The sequence below is a fragment of the Callospermophilus lateralis genome, chromosome 13 (genome assembly GCF_048772815.1).
Source record: "Callospermophilus lateralis isolate mCalLat2 chromosome 13, mCalLat2.hap1, whole genome shotgun sequence".
Taxonomy (NCBI): Eukaryota; Metazoa; Chordata; class Mammalia; order Rodentia; family Sciuridae; genus Callospermophilus; species Callospermophilus lateralis.
This window is the reverse complement of record NC_135317.1, coordinates 25,336,386-25,359,166: the sequence shown is the minus strand read 5'-3', so window position 1 is coordinate 25,359,166 and position 22,781 is coordinate 25,336,386. Positions and strand designations below refer to the sequence as shown.

The 22,781-nt window shown below is 35.2% G+C and overlaps 1 protein-coding gene across 1 annotated transcript in view; it reads right to left on the bottom strand.

The window, feature by feature from the left end:
- The window catches only part of Taf3 (TATA-box binding protein associated factor 3), a 178,536-nt gene that overhangs the window by 86,633 nt on the left and 69,122 nt on the right, over positions 1–22,781 (bottom strand). The window lies entirely within an intron of this gene.

The following is a 22,781-nucleotide window of genomic DNA, read 5'->3' as shown; positions in this document are numbered from 1 at the left end:
AGCCATTACTGCTTCTTGCTTTACTCATTTTACCAGCAGAAGCAACTAGAACCACATATGCTTCCCAAATTGACCAATTTACCCAAGGCCTTTGCTCTTCTACTTATTCCGTCCTAACCAATTGCCCTTTCGCAACAAGATCTTTCCCATCAGCATATAAGCATGCTGTACTATCTTCAATCCTAAGAACAAAACAAAAAACCCTCCCGATCCAGCTATGTTCCCATATATCTATTTTGGTTATGTCTAAACACTTGAACATTGCCTATGGGGACTCATCTCTACTTCCTAACATTCCATTCTTTCTGTATTCAATCTTCTCCAAACAGACTTTCATCCCCAACTCTCCTTTGAAATTGCTTTTCAAGGTCATTGATGGCCTCTGTGTTGCTCAACTGTCTTTACCTTTGCCTTAGTCTTTATCTTTCATAACTTCTTAAAAGTATTTCCTTCTTAATACCCTTTCTCCTCATTAGCTCCCAGAATTTCTTCATATCTAATCCAATAGCAAGTCTACTTGTTAGCCCTTCATTGCCACCTCTGTAGGGCAAAGCAACTGTGCCACCAGCCTGATAACAACCTCCTACTCCAACCCCTACCTTCTATCTTCCACACTGTTGCTAAACCATAAATTAGATCATGCCAATCCCCTGATCATTCCACACTTGGGCCTACAAGGCTCTCTAGGAACGGACTCCTGCCTCTCTCAAATCCACCAGCTCCCCACGTTTATCTACTGCATTGTGTCCAGCCTCTGTTCCACCACAAAGACCACCCCGTCATTCCTAGAAAACACAGGGCTTGCTTCTGTGAGAGAGCATCTGTACTTGTTTATCATCTGCTTGAAATCTGGTGACCTCAGAGATCCCCATGGTTTTCCTAAGTTTGCTCAAAGGCCACCCTGCACTCTTCCAAAGCAGGTCCTCTCCTCACCCTCATCCTCCCTCTTTTCCCTCCTTGCTTTTCTTTTCTCTCAGCACTTAATATTGCCTAAAATTTTACCAAATGTCTAGTTAGTTGTTTTATATTCTGTTTTCCCAACTAAAATGTAGACACCGAGGAAAAGAACCTTCTTTCATTTACTGAAGCATCTTTTATGTCAAAAAACATGCTTACACTTGTGAGCACATGAGAAGTACTCAATAAATGAGTGCTGAATGAGTGAGCCTCAAAAGTAGAGGTGAGGCTTGAAGCCAGGTCCCTGGTTCCAAAGCCTGTGTTCCTTCCAGTACATGACATATTGTATTATTGATATTTCTGGAGGGAAAAAATGAGATAACTGAGTCTGAACCCAGTTAAATTTCTTTTTGTTAATCAATTAGCTTACTTCAAAAGTGTAAAGAATTTATTATATAAAGACTATGCCTCAAATAGTATACAAAATAGAAAAGCACCATTCTTGAAAGAAAAAAACTGGGTTGGTTTAAGGCAACACGATATATAAACACAAAAATAAGACTGACTTTTAAGACTTCTTTAAATATTTCAAAGTTGCACTGGAGCAACTAAACTAGGATTTGATCTACAAATTAAATATATATACTTTAATTTTAAAAACTCACCTATTATAAGAAACATGCCTTTGACAAATGTATCCATCTTTCATGTTTCATTAAATAGAAACTGTATGCTAGACATGGTGTCAGCTATTATAATAAAGTATACTAAAATTATGCACGTAAGTATAAACAGATATATTGACATATTTCAGAACTGAGTTTCACATTTCTTGAAACTGAGTTCTTATGTTTATCACATTTCTTAGCTCAGACAGTATGTATGATGATGAGTTAAAGGTGGGTGATGGGATAAATCAGGTTAATTACACTATTTTACTATTGCATATAATAGTTTGTATGTGTGTTTGCAACTTAAGAATGTGGTCAAAATTAGGAATACATACATTAATAACCCAAAGAAGGTTAAAACAAAGACAATCATAACGAATTCTAGCTATAGAAAGTAAAGTTTAAGTTTTGTATAGTACCTTAGTAAGTAACTACCGTGTAGCATCTGAACCAAACACTTTTGGGTAAAGTGGAGGAGCTACACCAAAACAATTTACAGTCCGTTCACTCATTTTGACATAATAGATACAATAGACTATTCAGACTCTTAACAAGACTGGGGCTTTAAAAGCTATATGACATTAATAAACTGAGGTTGACATATTCTTTAGGGCTAGAAAGTCCTTGCTCTAAACTCTAACAAGAATTCATCCTTTCCTAGTGAAAGCAAAGGGAAGAAAGAGCAGCTGCTTTTCCTAAACGTACTGGGAACAGGAAAACTAGCTTGTGATAGGCACAGAGGTAAGACAGGGACCTGTTTTAACGATATATCTACCCCATAAAGCAAAGCCCAGTGGTCAATTATTTAGCAATAACATTTTTACTCTACCTTCACACTAACAAGCACCAACTATTAAAGAAATTACTATTTAAAATGTTTCGTATTTGAGTTCTCAAGTACAAAAGCCTAGGCGGCACTTAATGTCTCATGCCCTCAAAAACAACTCGGCAAGATAAGAAGTACTGACATTTACAATAGATTTTAGAGGACTTTTACAGTGAAACTCCAACTCTGGAATCACTAATGTGCAAACATTATATGAAACTAAATTCCTTCTCACTCACTCTTTTGATATGTATTTACTGAAAGCCTGCCACATGCCGTACAGTGGGTCAAGCTCTGAGTATAAAGTGATTGACCAGTGATGATCCCTGTCCTCCTGGAGTTTATATAACCTGGGGTAAAAAATGCAATAATTAAATCGGCACAAAACTCTTATCCACAACTTATGATAAATGCTGTGAAATAAACCAACAGTGTGAAATGACCAAATTTTATGTGATGGGGCAAATACCTACTCTGGACAAGGATCTCCCTCACTCTGCCAAATGGGTAAAATAGTGATGGTGTGAAGACCGAGTAACTGAGCATTCTTTTATCTCCCGTGTATTTTAACACAAATCTCTGATATCATATGATGTCACAAGTAAATAATATTTTAGCTTAGTTCTTTGAATCAGTATCTAAAATAGAACCACATATTACAATTGGTTGATATGTCACATAAATCTCTTTTAAACAAAGATTATTTCCCCCTCCTCTCTTTTTTCATGCCATTTATTTATTTGCTCAAGAAATTGGGTCATTTGTTTGGCTGAGGGTCACATGCCAGATTTAGTTGCTTCTTTCTCATGGTATCATTTGACCTTTATCCTCTGTATTTCCTATAAGCAGGTAATTGGACTCAAGGTAGAGTTCTTTGGCAAGAACACTCCTAGGTGATGCAGCGTACTTCTTACTGTGTCACACTAGTGCATAAATGTCTGGCTATCCCACTTTTAGTGAGATCAAGATATGCCAACTGGGAAAAAAGTGTGTCCCCAGTATAGTAGATAACAGTGTATGTCCTGCAACAGGGATTATTCAGAAGATAAAGGATACCAATGAAGCTGGGACACAGGTCAGATTTGTAAATTAGATGTTGAGTTTCCCACCTAAAAAGATTTTTTAAAATTAATCTTAAAACACTATGGTATAGTTGAGTTGACAATATTTTAGAAGCAGGATTAAGTTTCTAATTTCTGTGTTTTATGAGATAAAGAAGTAAAAAAAAATTCCTTTGAGTATAGACCAAGGAGAGGATTAGCTGGGTCAAATAGTGGTTCCATTCCCAATTTTCCAAGAAATCTCCATACTGCTTTCCATATAGGCTGCACCAATTTGCAGTCCCACCAGCAGTGTATGAGTGCACCTTTTTCCCCACATCCTCGCCAACACTTATTGTTGTTTGTCTTCATAATAGCTGCCATTATGACTGGAGTGAGATGAAATCTTACAGTAATTTTGATTTGCATTTCTCTAATTGCTAGTGATGATGAACATTTTTTTCATATATTTGTTGAGTGACTGAGTGTATATCATCTTCTGAGAAGTGTCTGTTCAGGTCATTGGCCCATTTATTGATTGGGTTATTTGTGGGGTTTTTTGGTGTTTAGTTTTTTGAGTTCTTATAAACTAGAGATTAGTGTTCTATCTGATGTGTGAGGGGTAAAGATTTGCTCCCAAGATGTATATTATTATCCAAAGTACATGTATGAAGACACAAATTGGTGTGAATATACTTTGTATAAAATCAGAGATATGAAAAACTGTGCTCTATGTGTGTAATGAGAATTGTAATGCATTCCACAGTCACATATAAATAAAAAAATGAATTAAAAAAATAAAAAGAAAGAAGTAGAAAAGATATAGAATATTGCCTGGAGAGAGCAGGGCACTGGGCATAGTGAAACATACCCATAATTCCAGTGACTCGGGAGGATGAGGCAGGAGAATTGCAAACGGAAGCCAGTCTTAGCAATTTAACCAGACCCTGTTTTAAAACTGAAAATAAATAGCTGGGCATGGTGATACATAACTGTAATCCAAGCAACTCAATGCTAGGTGCCAGTGACTTAATCTGTTGACCCAGGCACTCTGTAGCTGTAGAAAAACTATTTGGGGTATGTACATTATAGTGCTTTCCTTTTTATCATGTGAATCCCCAAATTGCCTCTACCAGTTACTTTCAACAATTTTGTTTTTAGATGGTATGTTTGTCTGCTTGGCCTGCTGCAACGGAATGCCACCTAGTGCTTAAACAATAGAAATTTGTTTCTCATAATTCTGGAAGCTGGAAGCCTAAAATCAAGGTGTCAGCAGATTTGGTTTCTCCTTAGGTCTCTTTCCTTGGCTTGCAGATGGCCACCTTCTTACATAGTATGAATAATCATATGATTTTAGAATTCTGGATAATAAATATTTTAAAGTAAATATGACTCCTTGTGAAAAGTAGGGGTCCTAAATCCACATGCCCTTAAGAACCAGAAAGATGTAGTAAAGAAGCCAGGCATGGTGGCCACACCTGTAATCACAGTGGCTCAGGAGACTGAGATAGGAGAATCCTGAGTTCAAAGCCAGTCTCAGCAACGGGGAAGCAACTTGTCTGTAAATAAAATACAAAATAGGGCTGGGGATGTGGCTCAGTGGTTGAGTACCCTTGAGTTCAATCCCCAGTAGCCTCCCCCACTTAAAAAAATGTAGTAAAGAAAGCAGGCTGGGTACATTTTGAAAAGGAGGCTGGGTCGTAATGGCAAAACTCAATAGTGATTGCCAGCTTTAGGTAATTGTGGCCATTATGGAAATAAAGCTCCATGTTCCCCAATCTTCTAATTTTAGAGAAAAATCCAACAAGTGGTTATTTGGTATGTAAAATTTATCCATTTTAAAAATAGTGGCAACAAAATCAAAGCTTTAAAATACACTATGGGAGACAAACTAAACATACTTACAAGGATGAAGATTGGGCCCCATACCCTACCCAAGTTACAAACTCTGGTAACTGTCCTCCTGCTGCCAGCTGCTGCAATCTACTAAACAAAGCTACACAGTATTTTGTAAATATTTTTAATAAAACAATATTACATTAGATCTGTACTATCATACTAAGTACAATAATGCCACTTGTTAAAATACATTTCTGTATTTTACTTATGTCTCATGTAATCTGTGAAATTCATGAGGAAATATTTGCTTTTATAGACAAATTTCAGTAAGTTAAGTATTGTGTCTTAAAAATCTAAATATACTTCCTTAAATGATAATAATTACTGTGTCTGACTAGGCCAGATTTTGTTTACTAACAGTATATAATCAAAATATCTTTAGGGTTTGAATACCCAAGGGATTCTACAGGCTTGCCTGTTATCATTCCAGTTTTATAAAGAAATATGTTTTGGGCATGTCAATAATTAACACACATTTATTGCCTCAAAGCACCTTCATTTAAAAGATCTAGTAGAGTAAGACTAAACTTTCAGATTTGAATTTTTCCCTAAAATTCATAAAATCAAAGTCAAAATACCATACACATCTCCAAATATATCATATAGTACTGAGAATGTGGCAAATTAAAAATAAAAAATACTTAAAAGCTAAGGTTAAGAAACTAGTTAAGATTAGAAGTTCTACATATCTGGTAAAATATCATTTTGGGTCAAATAATATTTGTTCTAGTTTTGTTCCTTTTCAACAACTTAAAGTATGCATTATTTCTTACTGCTATGAGAATTAAATGGGACCTAGGAAAGTATCTGACATATTAGACTATTAAACAATGTTTTTCTGATCTGGGTCTGTTCACCAAATTATTCCTAGCTTTTATTTATTTAGTGGTTAGTAAAAAAATAATTTCTTAAATATTTTTAAATATTAAATATTTAGGAATCTGTATATTGTAGTTAGTGTTGTCCATTTGAAATACATCAGACTAGACAATAGGTCTTTAAAATGAAAGTAGGAATATTTCAGTGTTCATAAACAGTAAGTGCTCAATGAGGAGGAGATTAAAGGACTCTGTGAGTTCAGGAAAATAAGAATCACTACCATCAAGTAGAGGCTAAAGATTCAGTATTATATAGACCTGGATTCAAATCCTAGTTCTGCCAATTCCCAATTGATTCCTATTCTGAAAATGAAGACACTAATATCTACTTTGCAGTGCTAATTCTCTACATTGTATTGAGAATTAAATAGGGCCTAAGGAAGTATCTGGCATGTTAGACTATTAGTGTTAGTTTCTTTTTGTTCTGTATTTATTGTTATCAAACACAATTACTTACAAAATTTAATTTGTCCTCCTTCCCAAATAAAAAACAAAAAATGTGTTCATCCTCCCATTTCTTCTTTCATTTTCTTTACCTTGCATCATCTTTTGAAATTAAGTTGTTAAATGATACAGCACTATATCTAATTATACTAGTACAGTGAAGGCCAGGGAAGCTTCTGGTAGAATTTGGTGAAAATACTATCTGAGGGTAGACAGTGGTGGAGGTCAAGCCCTGAAAATGGTTGAGTATAGTTTTACCCACGGGAAGTTTCTTAAGTCATCCCTTAACTTCTGATTAGCACAGGTTTATGCCAAACTTCAGCATGAATGAGAGTAATAACTAGAGCTAGCTCTAAACAACAGATCCTGGGTTCCCAGAGGTTCTGATCCAATAGATGAAGAATGGGGCCTATGAACTTGCATTTGAAAGAAGCACTAGCAGATGCTGCTGGTCAGTGGACCACCCCTGACCAGACCACCAAACACATTTAGACAATGGACTTCCAAGGAAGAAGAAATAGTCACAAGGTATAGTGGACATGTAAAATGTCACCTTCAATTCTCTGGTTTTGAAATCAAGTCTTTTTGGATGTAAAAACTGCTAACCTCTAGCAACGCATATCTCAGATGTGGTTCTTTCTGTCCCCTGCCAGTCCTCACCCCAGTAGTAGCAAAAGCAGCAGCATCACCTGGAACTTGTCAGAAATGCACACTTGGGGGACCCATTCCAGACCCACTAACTCAGAAACTTAGCTAGGCCCAGAAATCTGTGATTTAATATAAGTCCTCTAAATAATTCTGATGCAAGCTAAAGTTTGAAATCCCCTGATCTAGTAGAGATTCAACTACCCATAAACACTTCAAACAGAGTAGATCCAAATTAATCTTTCTTACATATCAAGTTTGCCTGTAAATGTTTGTTGAAGAAAGGGTTCTGTGGCTTGAAAAATGTTTGATATTAGCTTCTGTCTCATTTTGTGCTTTGTGGCTCTGGCAGCATGGAATAACCCGGATGCTTTATATCTTAGAAAAAGTCTTGTTACTTTCCTTCACCAGATCTCTGTGACCCAGGTTTAGAAGGAAAAAATGTGTATGTTAAGGATAAAAATAGAAATGACAATATCATATAATGACAGATGACCTTTAAAGGTGTTATGTATTGGTCTAAGATTTTTGCATTTATTAACCTATTTAATCTTTATAGCCATCCCATGAAACAGCTATTATTAGAATTTCAAGTATAGTGTCAAATATCTAAAAATCAGGATATCTGAATTAAGAATTTGAATTTCTGGTTTCTATTTTTAAGACAAACTGTAAACATGGAAATAGGCAGCTGAGCCAAAAAGTAGCATTCTGCCGTTCAAAGATCCCCACCACTAGTCTCCCTTTATCATTTTCTTTAATATCTGGTTCTAAAAGGTACTGAATTTTGTGATGCTTCCTTTATAAAAAAAAGAAAGAAAGAAAAGAAAAAGAAGAAAAAGAAAAAAAAAGAAAAAAGAGGATATATCTATGTTTATTCAAGAAGGGATGGAATGGAGAAGGGAGGGAATAGTGCAATTAAAGCAAATTAGAAATGCAGAATAAAGGCTTTCATGGGGAATTACTTGCCACTATAACTTCTTTGGGTCACTTTGTAAATCAGCAACTTCTATAGGTCACTTTGTAAATCAGCTATTTGTAAATACCTCTTTTTTCTTTTTCTTTTTTTTTTTGTATCAGGTATTGAACCCAGGGTTGCTTAACCACTGAGCCACATCCCCAGGCCTTTTTATATTTTTAGAGACTCACTAAGTTCCTTAGGGCCTTACTAAGTTGCTGAGTCTGGCTTTGAACTCATGATCTTCCTGCCTCAGCATCCCAAATCACTGGGATTACAAGTATGCTCCACCACACCTGGCTGTAAATACCTCTTAAAAGGATCCCCCTTCTAGGGGCTGGTATTGTGGCTCAGCAGTAGAGCACTCCTCTAGCACTGGGTTCGATCCTCAGCACCACATAAATATAAATTAAAAAATAAGGTATTAAAAAAAAAGGGATCCCCTTCTTTCTATTCTTGCCACCGTTGCTTTAGTTTGGGTCCTCACTGCTTTCTGCTGATCACTGTGGAGTTTGTTTTACTGATTCTGTCCTACAGTCTCTTCCAACATCAGTCCAACCTCTATTGCTTCAAACTAAACTTTCTAAAATACAAATCTGACCATTTTGCCCACTTGTGAAGACCTTTCATAGCTCTACATTATTATAATAGTAGCTTTCAAACACATAAAACCCTCTTCTGAAGAAAAAGTTTACCTAGGAGATAAACATTAAAATGTACAGGATGACAGATAAAGTACTATAAGGCTCTGCTACAAATCACCTATCTAACACTGGGAAAGCCATTTCTGTCTGTGGTTAGACTAAATCAGTATTTTCCAAACTTCTGGCATTTGTGTATTATCTTCATAATTTTTTGCAATATCAGCATAACTTTTGAATCATTTTTATCTCTTTTCTCTTAAATTAGCTAGTAATAACTATATGCCCACTTTACCCTTGTTATAATCAGTACCTGTGAAATCATAGGATCCATGTAGCAATTATATTTTTCTAATTATATATATAAATGCTCATATACACCTAAGTGTTCATTTTTTTCACTTAAATTTCCTCACTTGCCAACAGAGAAATGCACATCATACATTGGGAAATATTGAATTTCAATGACTTCATGTAGCATTACAACTTAAGACCTAGGTCTAGTCTCAATGACAACTGTCCTGAAGGGCTGTAGATTCTAAAAAGGCCACTGAGGCACAGTGTATCAACTGGAGGTATGAATATGCCCAGGTTTTTATCTTTAAAGAACCCAGTATGCAGTGGTGTCATTCCCTATGTGCCAGACTAAGGTCTGATTTGCACAAAAAATTGCTAAAAGTTATTCAAATTATTCACAACTAGAAAGCTAAGCCTCTTGGCTCAACAGAAACTTCGCCCCCAAAAAAAAAAAAAAAAAAACAAAAAAAACAGTCACCTAATGTCAGCCCCAAATGCATAGGAGAAAGTAAAGTATCACAGAAAGGCTAGACTTTATATGCAAAGGTCTTAGGTAAAAACATGCTACTGGGTTAGGGATGCCATGGAGCTACAAGAGACCAACAAAAGAGCACAGTGCCTTTTTACTCCAAAACACAAAGTAGTAGCAAATAAGCAGAAGCCACCAAGGTTTTATGAAAAAACAGCCACCTTTCTAAATCCATATTTTTTTCTGGATTTTCTCTGAAAGAAGAGAGCTTTAGAATAAAATCTTTTTAAAAAATTTGTTCTAATTAGTTAGACATGATAGTAGAATGCATTTTGAAATATCATACATAAATGGAGTATAACTTCTCATTTTTCTGGTTGTACATGTTGTGTAATCATATATGCACATAGGGTAATAATGTCTAATTCATTCGACTATCATTCCTACCGCCATAGCCCCTCCCTTCCCTTCACTCCCCTCTGTCTAATCCAAAGCACCTCTGTTCTTCCCAGCCACCCTGCTATTGTGAATTAGCATCTGTGTATCAGAGAAAACATTCGGCCTTTGTTTCTTTGGGATTGGCTTATTTCGCTTAGCATGATATAGAATAATAATCTTAATCAGCAAATTGTCCTCCATACAAACACTGGGTTTTTCCTTTGAACCAGAGTATAGCTGTAATTGCCGTGTGCTTCTGATAGCACTGACACTGAGCAATGGATATTGAATAAATAATCCAGAACTGCTTCATTGAAATGTGGGCATGATCAGGTATCTTGCTTGTTTTACCTCTTAGTTAGGAAGAAGTGCCAATAACAGAGCAATATTACCATACAATATTGAAAATAAAGATAAGATACTATGAAACTAAAGCTTTAGTAGGAAAAAAATCAAAGGATAGTTGTGGGGGAAGAATTAGGTTAAGTGTCAAACATCACAAATGCATTCTTATATTCTCAAGCAACAAAAGAAGAATCTTTTCATAGGGTCATCTACTATCCCAAGTCCAACTTTAAGTTTTGTAAAGAAATACTATTGCTTTGCAATATTTTCACCTCTTGACCTATAAATTTCATTAAAAAACAGATGTAACATAATTGTACCAGAGCTCTGATTAACCAAACTAAAAAAATTAATACATTTGGATACCAAGGACAACTTTTATTTTCACAGTGCACAAAAAATAAATGAATTCTCTCTCAAAGGGAGAAAATGTTGAATAATTTATCTGAAATAAAATTGGGAAAAAAATCTAATGTCAATAACTAAAAAGAGGGCATGGAATGGGACACAGACAATCTTTCCTTTTTTAATAGAATTCCAGTGTAGAAGAAATAAAAAGCAAAAGAATGTCAATATTTTACAACCACCATTATAATACACAATTTAAACAAAAATCATCAACGAATACTAAAAGAATGTTCAAAAATAAAAAGTACAGATGTGGGCTGGGGTTGTGACTCAGTGGTAGAGTACTCATTTAGCATGTGTGAGGCCCTGGGTTCGATCCTCAGCAGCATATAAAAATACATAAATAAAATAAAGGTATTGTGTCTAACTACAACTAAAATATATATAAACTTCTTTTAAAAAGTACAGATGTATTTTTCTTGTCATTACATTAAATATTGTTCACCCTGTTAGCCACTAATTATGAAGGGAAAACGTTAACTTTACAATGAAAAACTTTGGTAAACACTATTTGAACTAACGAAATAATCATCACCAAAAAGAGTGATAAACCAACATTATATACTTCCTGATATAATGCACCAAAAGGGAAACAATAACACCCACAAAGTGTCCCTGCCAAAGTTTTTTACTGGAGTTTAATCATGGGAAAACGATCATACACACCACATTGGCATGTACTTGTCAATAATGATACTATGATAAAAGATTTTTTAAAAAATAGAATTTGAAAGATTATTAAAGACTAAAAAGACACAACACCTTAAATGATTTTTGACTGGATCCTGAACTGAGGGGTAAAAAGACAGCTACAAATAACATCACTGGGAAATGGGGGAAACTGAATATTGGACAATAATACTGCATGGATGTTAAATTTCCTAATCTTTGATTATACAGAGCTGTCCTTGTTCTTAGGAAATGCGAGCTGAAGTACACATGGTTAAGTGTCACAATGTCTGTAATAACTCTTCAGTAGTTTAGAAAATATAAAGTTTGGGGGTGTGTATGTGTACACATATGCATCTATGTGTTCAAAGGAAGAGAAAGCCAATGGGAAAAAATGACAGAATTATCAAATTTGTAATAAATTTTCCAAAATGTAGATAGCAGCTATCAGTTAAAATACCAGAAAGAAAAGATGCGCAAACACCTATTTTCTGAAAAGAAATTATTTACATATGACTGTCACAGGTCTTAATCACTTATAAAAAAATTTAAATGTAATATTTTAAGTGTCTCAATTCTTCTGATTATTCCTAATAGATATAGGTATTAATTTTGTTAGACATTACATATACAAAGTAACTCTGCTCATGACACATCTCATAGTGAGTCTAAAATATAATAAGCCATTGAATTCAAAGATCATGGGGAAAAAAATCTGATGACCAAATGAAACTGACCATCTAAACAGTTACACACAGTATTGTTTTCTATTCAAGCCCAATTTCAAAGGAAAGCAGTTTTCAATGGTTGGTTGGTCAAAAACAACATTAAATAGCAAGCACTAAAAAGTTAATTGAATGTTTGCCAAAAAGAGTAAGACTCGTTTTTATACTGGATAATTAATTTCTTTTGTTTTTATAAGAATTTTAAAGAGTGACCAACATGCACCCTGTGGGTAATTAACTTCATTCAAGAAAGACTCCTTACTTTTGTGGCATGAACTATGCTGAGGTTTGGAAACACTCCAAAAATACATTTATCTGTTTTAAAATTTTTCTTTCTATAGTTTTTTTTAAATCTAAAAATATACATGATAGTGTTACAGTATTTAAACTATTACAAATATCAGTGACAGTACATAACTAGATAAATCCTCATAAAATACAAGTTCATGATATGATTCTCTGTGTGTGTGTGTGTGTGTGTTGCTGGGGATTGAACCCAGAGCCTTGTACATGTGAGGCAGGCACTCTACCAACTGAGCTATATCCCCAGTCCCGATATGATACATTTAGAGATGAATTATAATAAAAAGCAATGATTCTTAGTAATATTTAATATATAACCTAAAAATTAATTTTTGCTTACTGATCTAAAATTTAAAAAAAATCTAAATATCTGGGGAATTTCCATAGATATCATGAAAGAAATATCTGTATACATTGCTACTTCATGAACCATTATCTTAAAAAGTAATTTAAAAGTTTTATATGGCATCTTAAATGTAAATTATTTGGTGACAAATATATGATTAAAAAATGTTTTATGATCTCTACTAATTTGGAATGAAATTAACATGATTTCAATTAAAATATTTGTTTTCTTAATATGAATCCTATAGAGCAAAAAGTTATATAAAATTGAATGAATAAAACCCTACCTTCTATCTTCTTTAGGTAACCTCCCCTAAATTGGGGAAATTGCTACTTAAATGTGTCTTACAAGTTAAAATTTTTCTATAGTTTTTCTGTAGTAGCTAAGAAAATTAGAATCATTTCATAATCTTCTACTTTCTATTTTCTGAAACTGGGATTTCAAATTTCACATTACAGAAACATAAAAGTTCTTAGTTATGCCAGCATCACAATGTTTGTGCTTGTTTTCTTGGTTCCTTTCAGGGTCATAAAATACTAGCAGCTCTCTGGCCTCCCTTTAGCCATCTACCCATCAACTACAGTCATATATAAAACAGGAACCGATTTTATCTGCAACTTTTAACTACCCTCAAACAACTAAAACCCAAGAAATGATATAGTATCCTATTTATTTCTTCACTAAAATGATTTTGACAAATGCTGCCATTAACCGGCTGTGGTGGCACATGCCTGTAATCCCAGCAGCTTGAGAGGCTGAGGCCCTAAGTAACTTAGTAAGACCCTGTCTCAAAAATAAATCAAAACAAACAAAACAAACAACAACAACAACAAAACAGTCTATGAATGTGACTCAGGGGTTAAACGCCCCTGGGTTCAATCCCTGGTACCAAAACAAACAAACAAAAAAGTATACAGTCAGCCCTCCAGAGCCATGGGTTCCACATCGGATTCAACCAATCATAGACTGGAAATATTTGAAAAAACAAAACCGAAAAGAATAAGAAAAAACAAAACCCCACATCTGTATTGAATACATACAGACTTTTTTTTTTATTCCCTAAATGCTGTTAAGCATTTATATGATATCAGGTATAATAAGTAATCCACAGATTATTTAACATATATAGGAGGATTGCTTGGGCTATATGCAAATAACACGCCATTTTATGCAATGGACTTGAGCATCTATAGATTTTTGTATCTCTTGGGGGGAGATTTGGAATCAATCCTCTATGGTATTGAGGGATAACTGTAATATATCAATAACTGCTATAGAACACTATTATATAAAATTATCTTCAGCTTAAGTGTTTAAGATGTATATGAAACATAGATGAATTTTGTGTTTAGACTTGGGTTGCATCATTAAGATATCTCATTATGGCTATGCAAATATTGCCAAATCTGAACAAACTCAAAATCCAAAACACTTCTGGTGTTTCAGATAAGGGATGTGGGCTGGGGATGTGGCTCAAGTGGTAGCGCACTCGCCTGGCATGCGTGTGGCCCGGGTTCGATCCTCAGCACCACATACAAACAAAGATGTTGTGTCTGCCCATAACTAAAAAATAAAAAAAAAAAAAGATAAGGGATGAGCCACAGTTTTTTTTTTTAATTTTTTTTTTAAGAGAGAGAGAGAGAGAGAGAGAGAGAGGAGAGAGAGAGAATTTTTTAATATTTATTTTTTAGTTATTGGCGGACACAACATCTTTGTCTGTATGTGGTGCTGAGGATCGAACCCGGGCCGCACGCATGCCAGGCGAGCGCGCCACCACCCGAGCCACATCCCCAGCCCGAGCCACAGTTTTTGTGTGCCTGCAACCTGTCACATGAGGGCAAGTGTGGAATTTCCCACTTGTAGTGTCATTTTGGCACTCAAACATTTTGGATTTGGGAGCATTGTGGATTTCGGATTTTTGGATTCACAATGATCAAGCTTATAAGTAAAAGTTTCAGTCTGACTGATTTAACATATCATCCTTCTTATGCTACTCTCTTAAATGTTCTCTTAAAAATGCTAGCAGTTGGGATTGGGGATATGGCTCAGTTGGGAGAGTGCTTGTCTAGCATGCACAGGCCTTGAGTTCAACCAGCACCAAATAAATAAACAAACAAATAATAAATAAAATGTTGGCAGCCGATTTATAATAACTCTCCTCTTAATAGATGGAGGAGAATTTTACTTGGAAAATGAACCCTCATAGGGACCTACATTTAATTTTTCTCAGAGAAAAAGCCAATTCCTAATCACTCTAAACTTCAGTCCATCAACAATAATCCCTATCACACACATAAAACCTTCACTCAACTTTTAAGTATGTCACTGTCAGATATTGAAGCACAAACAGAAATCACAAAACATTTCAGACAATTTCCACCAAAATAAAATCAAACTCAGAGTAAACAAAGATAATTCAGGAAGTAGAAGAAAATTTATGCAAAAAATAACCACTCTTCTCAGAATAAAGAGAAAACAAAACCTTGCATGACACAATAAGAAAGTGCACAAAGGAGCTGGGATTGTGGCTCAGCAGTACAGCGCTTGCCTAGCACATGCAATAAAGGCGCTGAGTTCAATCCTCAGCACCACGTAAAAATAAATAAAAGTACGTGTCCAAAAAAGAAAAAGAAAAGAAAATGCACAGAAATCCTCAGAACAAAAAAGGGGAAGAAACACAACAATGAACATATATTGTGGCAGTCTTATTGTTTATTTACCCAAAAGCTATTTCTTCTGTCTTCTCCCATGGAAAAAGGAGTCTGCCTTCTAGAAACTTCAAAAGTGAAGGCAGGCTAGATTGGTGATTTGACAAAAATGAACATTTCATGTGAGGCTTATAATTTTCACAACAAGACACTGTCAATAAAGGAGCCCAGAGAACATCAAGCAGCAGGGTCTTCATGAGCACAGCTTCTTGAGCCTCCCCAGTTCCCACAGAGACATGCCTGGGTAGGTGGTGTTCTGACTTTCTAGAATGAAGTCTTCCTTGCAAAACCCAAGCTGGGAGTTTATCAAGCCTCATCCAAATCTAACATACTCACTATATAACCGCAAAAGGTTCCTTTAAGCAAGCAGTAGCACCTAATTTAACATACAAGTTCTGGAAGTGAGTCCAACCTACTACATCTGGTCACTGGTGTATGATAATAACAAAAGAATAGCATATGTATTATTTGTAGACAGGCTAAATCTGCCAAGTTGTATAAAGGAATGAGAACAGCAGTCAGGGATTGATGTAGTCAGCTTAGGAGTGGCTATATAACCTAGTTCTGTAAGGGTAACTACACCACTGGAATTCTGAGAAAAGACTTTCTTCCCAATTAAATGGGAAAAAAAAAACCACTTAAGGCAAGTCCTCCTCTATCTTTCTGCTTTGGTATGTTGTATAAGAATCCAATGCAAGAGGGAAAGAGTATGCCACCAACCAAGAGAAACAGAAGAAAGAAGAGAAATCTGGATTCTTAATGACACTGTTGGGCAAAATAAGTTTTCACAATATATGTCTTGATTTTGTAACATACAAAGTTGCATACACAGTAATTGGGAATAAATATTTAATGAATGAATGAACCATTAAACACCTGAGTTTTTGAATTAAAAATTTAACACAGGAAAATATCCTATTTGTTAATATGCAAATTGGTTATAAGTTAACTATCAACAAAAATCATTTACCGTTACAACGTATATGCATAATGTAACACTATATAACACTATTGTACTTGTATTAACAAGCAAAGTAGATACTGCATTTATACTGGCAATGCTCCATACACAACAAAGCTAAGTCCGGTAGATACAACATTTTTAAAATGCATGTAAACTATTTAGATGAATTCTTTCTGCTGACAATCCCAAGGGAGAGAAGAGAAAATGATGTGTTTTACCCTAAGAGCTCAAAGCTCTCTTGGGAGGTGATTCAATTGAAATTTTACATTCAGTCTAGCCAGGCAGTGATAAACAGATGCCTAAATTAGCTGTCTTATACCATAATCAAATATCTTTAAGAAAAAAATTTCCTAACAAAAATATAGACAAGTGAAGAGAGAAGATAAATAAAACATAAAGAAGCTTACTATTATTTTTAGAAAAAAATGTTTTTAATAAACTTCTTCAATGTATACCAAAGGAAACAGCCATGCCTTTTGATATACTTACAGTACTGGTTAATTTGAACCTTGGTGAAAGTTAGCACACTAATATATAATTAAAATTTTTATATCAACCTTTTAGAAACTGAAATAATTTATAAGTTTTTCTTAAATTGTTGTCATGTACAAAACTTAACTTCTATCTGTATCTTTTACTACAAGCATTTTCAACTTTTTTTTTCCTGAAAGTAACTGGAGGTACAAATAAAAAATATTTCAATAAAAGATGAAAAGTTAGCTGGGTACAGTGGCTCATGCCTGTAATCCCAGTGGCTTGGGAGGCTAAGACAGGAGGATCACAAGTTCAAAGTCAGCCTCAGCAATGGCGAGGTGCTAAGCAACTAAATGAGACCCTATATCTAAATTAAATACAAAATAGGGCTGGGAATGTGGCTCAGTGGTGGAGTGCTCCTGAGTTCAATCCCAGTACCCCCCCCCCCAAAAAAAAGATGAAAAATTAAAACTGATTCACAAAATTACTACTTTATATCAAAACGGGTAAAAATTGTATAATTAACTAAAACAAATTACACCCAGTAAATGAACAATGGGAGATACCTTCATTAAAAACTTCGAACATCCATTTACCTGACTCCCTGGCCTAACCCAATGCTCGCTCGCGCTCTCTCTCTTTTTTACCCTCACTGTCTGCAGCAAGTTTGCAGCTAGCAGAGGGTGGAGCCATGCTCCAATAGCTCCAAATACACTGGCATCTACTAGCTCAGCTACACACATACCCAAAACCAGTTGTGCTGTTCTCAAACTAGTTTTTGCCTGTTGTACTTGTTACTGTAGTTATGTTACTAAATTAAATATTAACCATGAAAATATGAGTGTAAAGGAGACTTGTTTCTAATGAAATCCAAATCAATTGCTTCAGAAAGACTCAATATAGACTAATCACAGGGAAAACAATGCCTTTCTGATGCAGTTGCAAGTGAGAATTAAACCACAAACTAGAAGGACTAAGCATTAAATTTAAAGAATTCTGCACTAATTACTTTGTTCTTAAAGTTCTAGCTTCACCTTAAAGAAACTGAAACTGTAGATCATGTCTGATATGTAAGGTTATGTTTTATTCAAAAAAGGCAACATTAAATTCCACTTGAAGAACCAACAAAGAGACAGGACCACACTTCAAGATACACTGGATGGACTATGAATATGTCTTATCTTAAAATGCTTATGTTTTCACATGTGAAACTTATTCCTACTTAAACTCCTTTTCTGTGATTAACTAACAAGATATAATAGGAAAGAGGCTTCTAGTTCCTTATGTTGGAACCCAGAACACAAACACGGTTGTTCACTAACTAGTAGGTGACTCAATTTAGCATGATAAACTGCTATGAAAGAAATATGAACAGGATGCTAAGAGCATCCCAGTAGGCTTTGGTAGCAGGGAGAGGTTAAGAAAATATGAAATGAATTGAATCTTAAATGGGATATACAAGGCTAGCAGGCAGATAAAAATAGGGGGTCATTCCAGGCACAGAAAACAAAGGCAGACAAGTAAGAAACCATGGTGAACTTCAGTTGACTGCAGTTTAGGCTGCCACGAGTGAAGTTCAAAGAACATGACTGAAAGCATAATGGAGCAAAAGCTAGTTCGTGAAGGGTCTTACTTGCAACAGAAAAGAGTTTGATTACTTTATCAGGAAGGCAAAATAATTTGGACAATTTTAAGTGCAGCAGTAACCAAATAGGTTTCTGTTTCAGGCTCTAGCCACAGCATGGAAGATAGAACAGAGGAGAGAAGAAGATAAAAATGGAAGAATGACTAACTGTAAAACTAGCAATCCAAAGTAGAATAGGACCCATGGGATTGGAAAATAATATGAATTTAATATTAAGGAGGCAGAACTTACAGGAATTAGAAAGTAGATAGGAACAATGTGAAAGAATTGATAAGAAAGACCCCCAACGCTTTTGCCATAAGAACCAAGATACACAATGAAATCATTTAACAAGATATGGATACTGGGGAGAACCAAACCAATGGAAGAAAAAATTAATTCTGTCTTGGAAATAAGGACTATAAGTAATGTTTGCCAGTAGGCCACTGAATATGAGTCTGCTCCTCACAAAAGGAGGTTTCAAGAAGAAATAGGAGGGGCTGGGGATGTGGCTCAAGCGGTAGCGCGCTCGCCTGGCATGCGTGCGGCCCGGGTTCGATTCTCAGCACCACATACAAACAAGGATGTTGTGCCTGCCGATAACTGAAGAATAAATATTTTTAAAAAAATTCTCTCTCTCTGTCTCTCTCTCTCTCTCTCTCTCTCTCTCTCTCTCTCTCTCACACACACACACACACACACACACTCTCTCTCTCTTTAAAAAAAAAAAAAAAAGATTAAAAAAAAAAAGAAGAAATAGGAGGTATACATAAGCCATGCACAAGAATGGTTAAACGTATGTTTCCTGGAGCCAGACTGAGAGTGAATCTACTCTGTCACATACTGTCTCTAAGACTGTGGGCAAATTACTTAACCTTTCTCTGCTTATGCTTGCTCATCTGTTACAAAGAAATAAGAATAGTACTTACCTCAAAGTCACTGTGAAGATTAAATGAGGGCCTGGCACATAGTGTGTGCCACTGTATGTTAGTTTTGTTACTATTGTAACCAAAGTTTTTAGTATGACTGAATCATCCCCCAAACTTGGACAGTGAGAAAAGAACCAAAGATGAAATTGTAGAAACACTAAAATTTAAGAGTTAGAAGAGGGAGAGAGAGCAGAGGCAGAAGACAGGAAAGGACTTTTACAGAAGCCAAGAAAATATATTTTCACAAAAAGAAAAAAGTAAGTAATATTGAGACCATGAAGATAGATATAAAGTACATAAAGTTCTAGAAAGGTGGATTAGGACAGAGAATGAAGAAATCACTGGAGATTTTGATAAAAACAGTTTCCACAGAATGATCCTCAAACTTAAAATTGTATACATGAGTAAAGAAAATAAATATGCATCTTACCTATCCTATCCATGTACTTTAATTAATTAATTAATTAATTAATTAATTTTTGGTGGTGCTAGGGATTGAACCTAGGGCCTTGTGAATGCTAGGCAGGCACTCTACCAACTGAGCTATATTCCCAGCCTCCTATCCATGTACTTTATAAATTTGTATATCTATTCTGTCATCATGTGCTTCTCTCTCAAGAAACAATATACATTTATGGGAGTTTTTGTACATCAACAATAGAGAAGAGGAAAATCTAATTCAAATTATCTATTAAGAACTTTTAATCTTGGGGGATAAATTCTTATTAGATTTTTATTTATTTATTTATTTATTTTTTTAGTTGTAGTTGGACACAATACCTTTATTTTATTTATTTGTTTTTATGTGGTGCTGAGGACCGAACCCAGGGCCTCGCCCGTGCTAAGCAAGCACTCCACCGCTGAGCCACAATCCCAGCCCCTCTTATTAGATTTTTAAAAGCATAATGTGGCTAGCTAGCAACAGGCTTAGACCAGGAGTAGACATCTAAGTGCTGCCATGTTTGAGCATGCATATATTATAATTAGTACAGTGTATTCAATGAAAGGCTTTTAGACTAGCATCTTTTAAAGAAAGCTTTCCCTTTGTTGAGGGTACCTATATAATCCATAAGTGTACCTTGCTGAGTATACATAAACTGTCACACATTGCTATATACTAAAAGCAAGTCAATGACCATAGTCAACCCCTCCATACTACAGACTTTCTGGTCTTTTTTTCCTCCATATTTTTATTGGTACATTATAATTATACATAATAGTGGGACTCATACATGTACATGATATAATAATATAATTTGAACAATATCATTCCCCAGTATCTGCCTTTTCCTTCCCCTCCTTCGTCCACTTGATCCTTTTCTCTGATCTCCCTTCAATTTTCAAGAGAGCCCCTGCCTTTCTTTTTCGTTTTCTTCTCTAGCTTCCACATGTGAGAGAAAACATATAACCCTTGCTTTTTGGAGTTTGGCTTATTTCACTTAATATAATCTTCTCAAATTCCACTCATTTTCCTGTACATGACATAATTTCATTCTTCTTTATGGCTCAATAAAACTCCATTCTGTGTATATATAGTACACTTTCTTGATCCACTCATCCACTGATGGACACAGAGGCCTTCCCAGTCTTCTTTAGGAGACCTTATGCATATTATGTGACCTGTGCCTATTATTGATGGAATAAGACTCATTGATGTTTAAATGTATTCAATGCAAATAAATTTAATGTATCAAAGTGTATTGGATATTAATAAGGTTTAAAATACCTGTACATACAAATAAATAGAAGTTAAACATTTCTCCTGTGTTCCAATAAATTATCTTATGTGCTCCATTTTGGAAACTACTATTAAGAAGGTTGAAGAGTGAAGATATAGTTAAAGAGGTTAAGAGGTTAAAAAGTAACAAAATGTGTTTGAACAGTGTTTCAGAAGCTTGGCTGTAAAAAAAAAAAAGAAGAGGTATAGATCTTGGCCAAAGAAAGACAGAATTTTAAAAAAGGCTTTAAACATTTTTGTTAAGATGAGAGAGACCTAACATGTTTGCAGGTGACAGCAAAGAGCCAACGGAGAGAAAGAACTGGGAATGAGAGCAATGGACCCTAAACTAGATAGATGGTCACACTCACTGTGATGGCAGAGGTGGAAGGGATATTTTAAAATATAGACTCAGAGGCCTGGAAAGCTCCATTAAAAAAAAAAGCTGCTCAAATTATTCTGATATTGCTGGTCCGTGGAATGAAGCTGGAACCACTGGCCTACAGCTCAGATAAAGTTTCCAATGCTTCACTTTTTCAACTCTATAATTTACATTGCTATTCTTTATTAAGTGCCCAATTATAATTATAAAGAACTGTAATCACCTAAAAGGTACAATCAGGTATCTTTCCCTCTAATCCTTAACTTTTCCTTTATCACCCCCAATTTTAGCTTGGATTGAAAAGCATTTTCCTCAGACTGCAGATGATTCAGCATCAAAACACTCCTGGGGTTCTTATCTGTTTCAGTCCCAGGCAGTCAATTCATCTTGCCTAAACAGTCTGCAGTTATCACTGGGAAAGTCTTATGTTGCATTTTCATCTACTCTGCTCTCTGATCTCCTGTTCCTTTCCCCATAAGCAACAGAAGTGGGGAAAGAAAAAGAGGAATAGAGAAAGAGAGAAGAGCTACACACGAAGTCTCTTCATTGTGAAGATAAAGCCTTTCTTGACTCTGTGAACACAAAAAGTTCTCTCTGTGCTGACAAAAATTTCACAAGCAAAATTTTAAGCTGGGGTCATAGCTAAACCATTTTACATAGAATATCAAGTTCTGGTGTCTCCTAATTTCCCTTGGCAATCCATTTAACAGCAGTACCAGCTGATAGACTGCTTTAGATTCAATTTTCTTAATATTTTTTTAACAAGCTTATATTCCATATATAAAAGAGAACATCAAGCCTATAGTTTCCTTGTTTATTATATATTGTAAGAAAAATGATAGTAGGTACATATTCAGGATTTAAAAAAAATTAATATAGAAGGATTAAGGATTGTAATAGGTAGGAACGTGGTGGAAATAAAACAAAGAACATCTAGAAGAGGGACAGGAGAAGGACCCAGTATTTTAAAAGGGAATGAAACAGTTGGCACCAGATTGGGGTGGAGGTTATGTCTGACATGGCAGGCTCGTCTAAAAGCATCAATACAGGGAACATGTGGCTTACACAGGGCTCTACAAACCTA